The following is an 11,536-nucleotide window of genomic DNA, read 5'->3' on the forward strand; positions in this document are numbered from 1 at the left end:
AGCCCCCCAACCCTTTAAAGATTTTTTTTTAAGATTTTATTTATTTATTTGACAGACAGAGATCACAAGTAGGCAGAGAGGCAGGCAGAGAGAGAGGAGGAAGCAGGCTCCCTGCTGAGCAGAGAGCCCGATGTAGGGCTTGATCCCAGGACCCTGGGATCATGACCGAAGCCGAAGGCAGAGGCTTAACCCACTGAGCCACCCAGGTGCCCCTAAAGATTTTATTTTTAAATAAACTCTACACCCAACGTGGGACTCAAACTTATTTATAACCCCAAGATCAAGAGCTGTATGCTTTATCTTCTGAGCCAGCACGGGGCTTCAAAAGGTAATTACTATTACTGTTTTTTAGTAGGCTCTACACCCAGCTTGGAGCCCAATGTGGGACTTGAACTCATGGCCCAGAAACCAAGACCTAAGCTGAGGTCAAGACTCGGATGCTTAACCAACCGAGCCACTCAGGCACCCCCATCAAAAGGTAATTATTTTAAAATTTTTTAAAAAGATTTTATTTATTGGGGCGCCTGGGTGGCTCAGTGGGTTAAAGCCTCTGCCTTCAGCTCAGGTCATGGTCCAAGGGTCCTGGGATCGAGCCCCGCATCGGGCTCTCTGCTCGGCAGGGAGCCTGCTTCCCCCTCTCTCTCTGCCTGCCTCTCTGTCTACTTGTAATCTCTGTCTGTCAAATAAATAAAATAAAAATCTTTAAAAAAAAAAAAGATTTTATTTATTTATTTGACAGAGAGAGAGATAGAACACAAGCAGGAGAAGTGGGAGAGGGAGAAGCTGGCTTTCCCCAGAGCAGTGAGCCAAATGCAGGGCTGGATCCCAGGATGCTGGGATCATGACCTGAGCCAAAGGCAGATGCTTAACAACTGAGCCACCGAGGTGCCCCAAAACGTAATTATTTTAAGATAGGAGAAATAATCACATGTTTACATACTGAAGGGAATAATCTAGTAATGAGGGAAATGCAATCTTGCAGGAGAGAGAGCTACTGGAGCCAAATCCTTGAGTAGGTGAAAAGAATACGATCTTATTATGCATGAGTGAGGAGCGGTCCTTGAAACAAAGAGACTCAGTAGTGGGGAGTTGGGGGCTCAGTCATTAAGCCTCTGCCTTCAGCTCAGGTCATGATCCCAGGGTCTTGGGATCAAATCCCACCTCGGCATCCCTGCTCAGAGGGAGGCCTGCATCTCCCTCTCCCACTCCCCCTGTTTGTGTTCCCTCTCACACAGTGTCTCTGTCAAAGAAATAAAGTCTTTTTTTTTTTTAAAGATTTATTTATTTATTTATGAGAGAGAGAGAGAGAGAGTGTGTGTGTGTGTGTGTGTGTGTGTGTGCGTGTGTGTGTAAGAGAGAACATGAGAGGGGAGAAGGTCAAAGGGAGAAGCAGACTCTCCATGGAGCTGGGAGCCCAAAGTGGGACTTGATCCCAGGACTCCGGGACCATGACCTGAGCCGAAGGCAGTTGCTTAATCAACTGAGCCACCCAGGTGCCCCATAAATAAAGTATTAAAAAAAAGAGAGAGAGAAACTCTTCAGTGTGACTCAAGTCCTAAAATAATAGGAGGGAAATCACAGGAAAACACAGGTATGCCCACCTACCACTAATAATACATGAGAGCCAGCCCATGTGATGAAAGTATTTTGGAAGTCCAAAGTTCAAAAAGAAGTCCAAAAAGCAAAAAGGCCATTGCCTCTCCTCTGACAAATAACAAACATTCACTGGTGACAGATTATTCTTAAATTTAAAAGAGAACTCTAGGGGCACCTGGGTGGCTCAGTGAGTTAAGCGTCTGCCTTCGGCTTGGGTCATGATCCCAGGGTCCTGGAATCGAGGCGCGCATCTGGCTCTCTGCTTGGCAGGGAGCCTGCTTCCCCCTCTATCTCTGCCTGCCTCTCTGCCTACTTGTGATCTCTGTCTTACTTGTGACCTCTGTCTGACTTGTGATCTCTGCCTGTGAAATAAATAAATAAAAATCTTTTAAGAAAAAAAAAACAAAAACAGAACTCTATCTGCTGTCCTACTAACAAACAGAAACTAGTATAATTTGATGGGTGAAAGCTGACAAGCTTCATCCAAACTTGACATGCAAACTATCTGTAACTCCAAAATTTTCATATGCTTCAGCCTTACTCACACCCAAGTCTAGACTAACCTCTTCCTCATCGGCCTTCCTCTTCAGTAAACACTAACCAGTCCTCACCTCTTGCAATCTGATACCATGGTCACCAAACTTTCTTATTAGATGCTCAGCATCTTCATTAGGTGTCCCCCTACTTCTTAGGTCTAATGAAAACTATACTCTGCCACTTCAGAGTGGCCACTTCAGTGAAAGCTAATCATCCTTCCAAGCTCCAAGGCCCAGAAGAACATTTCTTTACCATTTACCCCCATACTTCTGAGGGCATGCCACCCAATATCTTCATTTCCCATATATACTGATAACTACTATCTTTGATCTAAAACCTCAGAAACCATTGTCTACCTCTCCACTCTGGGTACCAAGATCTTCTGAGGTCCATGTCCAAGGTGAGTGATTCATCCAACACACCAGTCTCACTGCTCTTGAATATCTCCTTGTCACCTCCATTTTAGCAATCTACATCCATGGCCAAACCCTACATTCCATTAGCACCCTAAAACTTTAAACTCCAATATTCTTCTCTGAATCCAGAATATTCTACCAGCTATCTACCTTATGCCTACATACACTTACATATTCACTTTGCCCAGACTTCTAATCTAATCTCTTGAACCAATTATTTGTTCAGTTTATTTATCTTTTTAGTAATCTCTACACCTAACGTCCAGCTTGAACTCATGACCCTGAGATGAAGAGTTGCATGCTCTTCTGACTGGGCCAGCCAAGAACCCCAGAACCAATTACTTGCTTTCACTCTTTCAGCCTCCTCCTGCTTGGTTCCCACCTCCAAGGGGTCCAAACCTCACATTCCATCACTTCAACCATTGTTTTGCTAATCCTTTGAGCTCAAAAGCATTCCTACCATAAGTACAAAACAAAATCAAAAAGTAAAAAACAAATACTGGGGGCGCCTGGGTGGCTCAGCGGGTTAAAGCTTCTGCCTTCAGCTCAGGTCATGATCCCAGGGTCCTGGGATCGAGCCCCGCATCGGGCTCTCTGCTTGGCTGGGAGCCTGCTTCCTCCTCTCTCTCTCTCTGCCTGCCTCTCTGCCTACTTGTGGTCTCTGTCTGTCAAATAAATAAATCTTAAAAAAAAAAAAAAGAAAAAGAAAAAAAAAACAAATACTGGATCATTCCAACTATTCAAAATCTTTGGACCTACTGACTTTTGCTACAGAAAGTCACACAATTATACAAGCTAGTAAAATTACAAACCAATGATAATTTTTGTTAAGATTTATTTACTTGAGAGAGAGCTTGGATTGGGGAGGGACAGAAGGAGAGCAAGAGAATCCTCCAGCAGACTCCCTTCTGAGCACAGAACCCGACTGAGGCTTTATCCCAGGACCCTGAGATCATGACCTGAGTGGAAATCAAGAGTCAGACACTTAACTGACTGAGCCACCTAGGCACCCCTAAACTGATGATTCTTGCCTATCTGGTAGACCTTCCTAAAACCTCTAGTGAGCTCTCTCTTCCATTCTCCCCTAAAATTCCCTACCTCCTTGTCTTCTAGAGCTCCAATGTCCATTAGGCTGTTCCCTCTCATTCTTTTTCACTGGACCATCTTCCTTAGTGATGGTGCTTCCCAGAGTTTCTCTTGTTTTTTGTCTTTTAAGATTTTATCTATTTATTTATTTGTTTGACATGGGGGTGGGGGTGGGGGCATGGGGGAGGGGGGGCGGCAAGGCAGAAGGAGAAGCAGAAGCAGGCTCTCTGCTGAGCAGAGGTCCAGACATGGGACTCCATCCCAGGACCTGAGCCAAAGGCAGTCACTTAACCAACTGAGCCACTCAGGCATCCCTGTTTTATTCTTTCTTATTCTAGAAACTCTCACTTAGGTTATCTACAGCCATACACACCCTGTTTCAACTATCACCTACATGCTAAGAACATCCTAATCTCTATACTGCATAAAATCCTCTCCTCTGGGGACACCTGGGCGGCTCAGTGGGTTAAAGCCTCTGCCTTCAACTCAGGTCATGATCCCAGGGTCCTGGGATCAAGCCCCAAATGAGGCTCTCTGCTCCGTGAGGAGCCTGCTTCCTCCTCTCTCTCTCTCTCTACCTGCCTCTCTGCCTACTTGTGATCTCTGTTTTTCAAGTAAATAAATAAAATCTTAAAAAAAAAAAAATCCTCTCCTCTAGGTGCTTCAGTTGCTCAGCTCGTTAAGCACGGGACTCTTGATCTCAGCTCAGGTCATAATCTCAGGGTCATGGGATCAAGCCCCGAGTCAGGCTCCACGCTCAGCGAGGAGTCCACTCAAGATTCTCTCTCTCCCTCTTCCTCTCTCCCAACCCCTGATCTCACACGTTCTCTAAAATAAATAAATAACTCTTTAAAAAAAAAAAATCCTGTTCTCATCCCCAGACCAGTGCAGCTAGTTACCCACAGAATAGTACCAACTGTGTGACCCAAAGGCATATCCAAGACTGATCTTAGTCACCCACTAACCCACATGGGATTCCTATTGTGGGATGTCATAAAGTTGGGAAGCATCTTGACTCCACCTTTTCCTCAACCCACATATCAAACTGGACACCAGTTTCATCATCTTGACATTATCTTGGATCCATCCTATTCTCTCAAGCCCTACTGCTAATTTGGAGCTTTATCAAATAGGCCTTACTCCACCACAATTCATTCCTCACCTTGCCACATGAAACTGATCTTCAACTTAAAATCTCTTACCCATAGATCACCACAGCCTCAAGGATCAAGTTCAAAACATTTAACACAGTAAGAAAGAGGGCCTTTCATTGTGGGCCCTTTGGTTACATATTCAACCTCATCTCTCTGTCCTCCCCTTAATACATTAAGAATCTGTTTTGTCTTGCATCCGGTGATTTGGCCTCATGTCTTTCTTGTGCCTAGAATGCCTTATCCTCCATCCTCACCAACTAACTTCTACTTGCTGTCAAAATTCGGTTCAAGCAAACACTCCAACAAAAAGCCTTCTCTGAATCCCCTGAAATCTGAGACACATACAGTTTTACTCTGTCCCCACAGTACTCTATGCATGCATCCAACTATAATAATTTATTTCTTTGTATTTTGGCCTTCTCCAGGGCTTCCATTCAATAGTGTAAGTTCCTCAAAGGAAAGTTAGGGCCTGGACCAGAGCAGATACTATTTATTGAATGAAAAAAAAAAAAAATACAGTATTTAGTATCTATGACTCTTAAAATTCAATTTACTTACAGGTTTCAAGAATTCAAATTTTAATACAAAGTTTCCTCCACTCCCTCCCCATGTCCTAATATATACTAAAACCTAATGGTTTCATTATCTAAACCAACCTGTTCAATGATGGTTAAATAGAGTAAAACTTACAGTAAATTCTGAAAGTCAGGGCATCTGGGTGGCTCAATCCATTAAGCATCTGTCTTCTGCTCAGGTTGTGATCACAGGGTCCTGGGATGGAGCCCTGCAGGCAGCTCCCTGCTCGCCGGGAGTCTGCTTCTCCCTCTCCCTCTGCCCCTCCCCACTTCCTGTGGGCACTTGCTGTCTCTCTGTCTCTCTTTCTCTCTCTCTCAAATAAATAAATAAAATCTGTTTTTAAAAAATTCTGAGGGCGCCTGGGTGGCTCAGTGGGTTAAGCCGCTGCCTTCAGCTCAGGTCATGATCTCAGGGTCCTGGGATCGAGTCCCACATCGGGCTCTCTGCTCAACGGAGAGCCTGCTTCCCTTCCTCTCTCTCTGCCTGCCTCTCTTGTGATTTCTCTCTGTCAAATAAATAAATAAAATCTTTAAAAAAAAAAAAAATTCTGAGAGCAGCTAAGCCAAAGGAAAAGATTTTTAAAGAGACAAAAGTACACCCTGGCAGCCAGAAAACTTAACAAAACTACAATTACAACATTCACAATTTTAACATTTTTTCAACATGCTTATCAGCCAAATTAGCATACAGTCATTTGTTTGACCAAAATGAGGTTCAAAGATACAGTTTAATGCACTGAAAAGAACTGAAATCTCCAGTTTAGAAGCCTGGTTGCTTCATTGGTTCCCCAGGCAAATGAAAAGATAAATCTCTATAAATAAATAATAATAACAACTGACTATCTATGCAGCTTGAATTTTCAAATTCCTTGGGCCTAAAGAAATGTTTTCCCATCATGAACAATGGAAAACTGTATGGTATTTAATATCAAAGCTTTTAAACATCTTCAAAATATAAAAACTAAAATAATTCTAACTGAACGAAAGCAAATATAAATTTAACAAAATTTCAAAATCAGAAATGCAATGTGACTTGAAATAGGATAAAAAATTATGAAGCCAGGAGTGCCTTGGGGATCCAAGTTATAAAAACAACAATGTTCAATCTGTTGTTTGAAAATAGATGGAATCTTTCACATTGCTTGAAAGTTTGTTTCAATTTAAATGGGAGAAAAACTGATAAACATCCTTTGTCCTTAGCAAATCTTGTTTCCTATCATGTGGAGATAGTATACAGAGTAGGGCACCTGGGTGGCTCAGTTGGTTAAGTATCTGCCTTCAGCTTGGATTGTGATCTCAGAATCCTGGGATCAAACTCCGTGTTGGGCTCCTTATTCAATGAAGAGCCTGCTTCTCCCTCTCACTCTGTCACTCCCCCTGCTTGTGCTCACTGGTACTCTCTCTCTCTGCCCTCTCTCTCAAATAAACAAATAAAATCTTATGAAAAAAAAAGTATACGCTACCTCGATCCAATTTATCATGAATTATGAATCACAGACTTATACTTACATAACTATACCATGTTTTATTATACTACTCATCTCTAGACCTGCAGCACTTCTTAAAAAATATACAATATTGGGTTTCCTGGCCTGCAACTCGATCTCAGGGTCATGAGCTCCTGCCCCACGTTGGCTATAGAGATTACTTAAATACAAGTTAAAAACATATATTCATGTATATACACACACAATATAGATTTCTCATCTCCTAAAAAAAAAAATGTATTACCCACATGTAATGTGATCAAAGTTTAAATTATCACACTGGGTTTCTTTTTTTAAGAACCATTAATAGATGTCCATTGATAGATGAATGGATAAACAGGATGTGGTACATTTACACACACACACACACACACACAGGAGTACTAGTCAGCCATAAAAAAAACGAAATCTTGCCATTTGCGACATGGACCAACCTAGAGGGTATTTTGCTAAGTGAAACAAGTCAGACAGAGAAAGACACTATATGATTTCACCTATATGTGGAATCCGAAAAACAAGACAAATAAACAAAACAGAAACAAAGTCATAGATACAGTAAACAAACAGTCAGTTACCAGAGGGGATAGTATCTGGAAGGCACACAAAATAAGTGAAAGGGATTAAGAGGTACAAAAGTCCAGCTATATAATCAGTAAGTCATGGGGATGTAAAGTACAGCCTAGGGAATACAGCGAATAAGATTTTAAGAATTTTCTATGGTGACAGATGATAACTAGACTTACAGGGATTTTATAACGTATAAAAATATCAAATCACTATGATATGCCCCTGAATCTAATAGGGATACTGTATGCCAATTATATTTCAATTAAAAAAAAATCAAGTTATGCTACAGACCTACCAATAAGCCTGACACTATTAGTTCCTTACTTTTCTTCTAAATATAGTTATAACTGTATTTTTCATTGTGTTTTTTCTCCTCCAATTAAAAAAAAAAAAGCCTCCTCTTGGATTTTTCTCCCTCAGTTTTTGCATTTCTCTTCAGTCTTCCCATCTCGATCTGGTCCATCTCTAGAACTAGAAAGGTACAGCAAAAGCAAAATTTTGGAAAGCTGTATTTCCTTAAACTTTCCGAACCCTTAATTGTGACATAAACGATTCAATAACGTGTGGGTAACATCCAAAAATGATATGAATATGAATATTATGCCTCAGAAGTATTTTAGAAATTATTTTACACCCGCAGGAAGGCCAAACAATTTATTTGCAAGTCCCATCAACCAAACAGCAAGTGAAAAACTATTGTTACTGGGTGCCTGGGTAGCTCAGATGGTTAAACATCTGACTTCAGCTCAAACCCTGATCTCAGGGTCTTGGGATCCAGCCCATGCTCAGCAGTGAGTCTGCTTCTCCATCTCCCATTGCCCCTCCCCCTGCTCCTGCTGGCTCTCTCTCTTTCACATAAATAAATAAAATCTAAAAAAAAAGAAAGAGGGCGCCTGGGTGGCTCAGTGGGTTAAGCCGCTGCCTTTGGCTCGGGTCATGATCTCAGGGTCCTGGGATCGAGTCCCGCATCGGGCTCTCTGCTCGGCAGCGAGCCTGCTTCCCTCTCCCTCTCTCTGCCTGCCTCTCTGTCTACTTGTGATCTCTCTCTGTCAAATAAATAAAATCTTTAAAAAATAAATAAAAAATAAATAAAAATAAAAAAAGAAAGAAAGAAAGAAAAGAAAAGCTATTAGCATATCTCTATGGACATTTTCATTCTCAAACTAATGATTTAGTTATGGTTATCAATAACCATGAGTATTCCACTTTCTCAAGTGGAAGTAGCAGTCAATTGAAATCCAGTAAATTTTAGTTTGATAAAATAAATGCTAACTTAGACATGATATTGATAGGTATTAGCCAGGTGATGGTAACTACCTAACATTTTACCAAAGTATAAGCATGATAACCAAGGCAGAGATTTTGGCTATGACTAACCTACCACTGCAACTCAAAATAGTTTGAAAATTGTATACTTACCCAATTTTTTAAAGATTTATTTCTTTTAGAAAGAGCAAGAGACCACGAGCACGTGTGGGGGAGGGGCAATGCAAGGGGGAGAGAATCTCAAGCAGGCTCGGCACAGAGCACCATGACCTGAGCCAAGACAACCATGGGACGCTTAACAAACGGAGCCACCCAGGTGCCCTCAATTGTTTTTACATCATACCTTTAAACATAACACCAAAAAGCTTTGGATTATTACATTTCCAAATTTAGATGAGTCATAGTGCTTTGTATGCAGGAACTGAATGTAAATCAAAATTGTAAATATGCACTTGCTTGCTAGTCAAAGAGACATGTGGACAGATTCAGAAAGATTAAAACATATAATCATGATACACACTGTTTTTAAAACGGTCACTTCCCAACTGTTAACCCAGCTCAGTAAACATGCCAATTGCCCTCCCTCTTCTTGAATATCTAAAAGATACGGAACACTTCTAATCCTATCCCTTCACTTTACATATAGGCACCTGAGACCTGGGGTCTTTCATTCTACAGTTAGTTAGCAGAATTATAAAACCTCTGGTCATCATGGTCTGAAGCTTACTAGAGGTGAAAGTAAGAAAAACCGAATGAGGTGTCAGAACAGCTCTATATTATGATATAGAATCAAAAGCTTCTGTACCTAAATCTGGAACCTGAAATTGAACCATCACTAACAACAACAAAATTACATCTCAAATCTAGACAATAAAACTGGCAGATAAAATGAGAGAAAGGGCAGGGAATGCCCATTTTAGTTTCTGACCTAAGACCCTGACCATCAAGGAATTCATCCAAAAAGTTTGTTGAATGGATGAATGAATGATTGCATGGTACCTGATAGGATGACTTCACTGATTTTAGAAGCTCCAATTTCGGAGCTAAACTGGAGGATCATGATGATGCCGTAGCTGAAATTAAAACTCAACAAACAACTCCTATGTGAAACAACAATCAGGTCTCTGCAAATCTCCGCAGAGCTGTTGCAGGTGTTTCAAAACATACATTCATACATAGATGCCATTTTTTTCAGGTAATGCCCGCAAGGGAGGATAGAGCCAGAGAACCGAGAAGTCTGAAAACAGGCCCTGCTCACCCATAAGCCTTTGCATTAAAGTGGACAAGATCTGAGTGAGTCACTGGTAAGAAGACCGTCTCCCCAGCCAGCCAGAAACCGGCCCGGAATCTCCTGCACTCCTTTTAACTAGAGAACAGGTCAGGGAAGAGTGGAGGAACTGCAACCTGCTGCAGGTTAATATGCAAGGATCGCGCTGATCTGTTTCCGAGTCAAGATCCCGCTGAGCCCCACCGCAGGCACGGGAGCCGGCCCCACCCGGCATCGCGGAGCGGTTCTACGCAGAAGGCCTCGTCCTGCAGTTCAGAGCCCAGACAGGACAGGACGCGGGCAAAGAGCAAGACCTATCCCATTCCTGGCCACCCACGCCACAGTGCGGCCCTGCCACCACATGCTCCCCTTCCGGCTTTCCCAGCACAGCCCTAGGCCCGCAGGGCCTCAGCCGCCCTCCACGCCAAGCTGAAACAGGCCACAGGCGAATGCGATCCAGCGGCCTCAAACCAGGGGACAGCGGCCCGCAGCTCGCCGCCTGCCACCCCGCATCGCTTACCTCCCTTCTGCCACAAGCTCAGCCCCGAGCCGGCTGCCTGACGTGGCCCGCCCCGCCGTCTCGAACGCCTGGGGGCGGGGACTACGGTGAGAGAACCAATGGACTGCAGACTGCAAGCGTGTGCCCCGCCTCCTCCGGCTTCGGCCCGCCCCTCTCTGCTTTCGCGCGCGCGCACGGCCGAGGCCAAGGCCGCGCACTGCGGCTGGAGGGTGGCGTGCAGTGCTGAGCGCTTCTCTGCAGGGACCCGGGGGCAGGAAAAGAGGCACGCGCAGGTGGGGGTTGTCGAGTTGCACCGCAGTGGGGATTAGCCCACGAGACAGCCGATTGAAGGAACTTGTTTGGGGATGCCAGTGCGGCGTGCTTGCCAGCCTGCCCTTCTGCAGCTTTTGGCGATGCAAAGCAGCTTCTTGGTTCTTCTTTGGAGATTTTGTTGCCCAGAAAACAATAATCCCGATAACGTTAAGGATTCAGAAAATGTAATGCAGACAGCCGACCTGCCACTTCGTTCTTCCCCTTGCCCCTTGTAGTTGCTGCTTCGTACTTTTACTTCTTTGGCCAATACAGAACACACTGCAGCTCTCAATGCTACCTACACTGGTACATCCACCTATTGGATAGTCCTACAGGACGTTATAGCCTGGATATTTCTGCTCAGTTAATCTGGGGACAGCAGGCACACATCATTGTTACTTCTTTTTTTTTTTTTTTGGACTAATACTTATTGCGTGTCCACCTGTGCACAAACACTCATTTCCATAGGAAAACTGTAAAGTACGGGTCACAGTAAAACCGAAGCTAAAGGAGACAGCAGAAAGAAAAAAAAAATGAGCAAGTAAAAAAGGAATGGAATTCTAGTTGTGTAAAAATTATATACGAGAGTAAAGACACGTCGCTCTAGAGAACTTGACTTATCCAGCCGTTTCCAAACTGGTATATCTTTAGAAGTACGTATATATAGAAGTGGGGAGCTTTTTAAAAAATACTGGTCCCTGGGCTCCATCTCTAGAGATTCTCAATTTAGTAGCTCTGCTGTGAGTCCTTGGCATTGGTACTCTTAAGTTTCCA

General features: G+C 43.1%; 1 protein-coding gene across 1 annotated transcript in view; it reads right to left on the reverse strand.

The window, feature by feature from the left end:
* FOCAD (focadhesin) overlaps positions 1 to 10,512 on the reverse strand; it is a 301,972-nt gene extending 291,460 nt beyond the window's left edge. Inside the window, exon 1 of the mRNA XM_046023020.1 lies at positions 10,472 to 10,512. The gene's annotated coding sequence lies outside the window, so the exon portion shown is untranslated. The remainder of the gene's footprint in view (positions 1 to 10,471) is intronic.
* Positions 10,513 to 11,536: the final 1,024 nt, after the last annotated feature.

The sequence above is a fragment of the Meles meles genome, chromosome 11 (genome assembly GCF_922984935.1).
Source record: "Meles meles chromosome 11, mMelMel3.1 paternal haplotype, whole genome shotgun sequence".
Lineage (NCBI taxonomy): Eukaryota > Metazoa > Chordata > Mammalia > Carnivora > Mustelidae > Meles > Meles meles.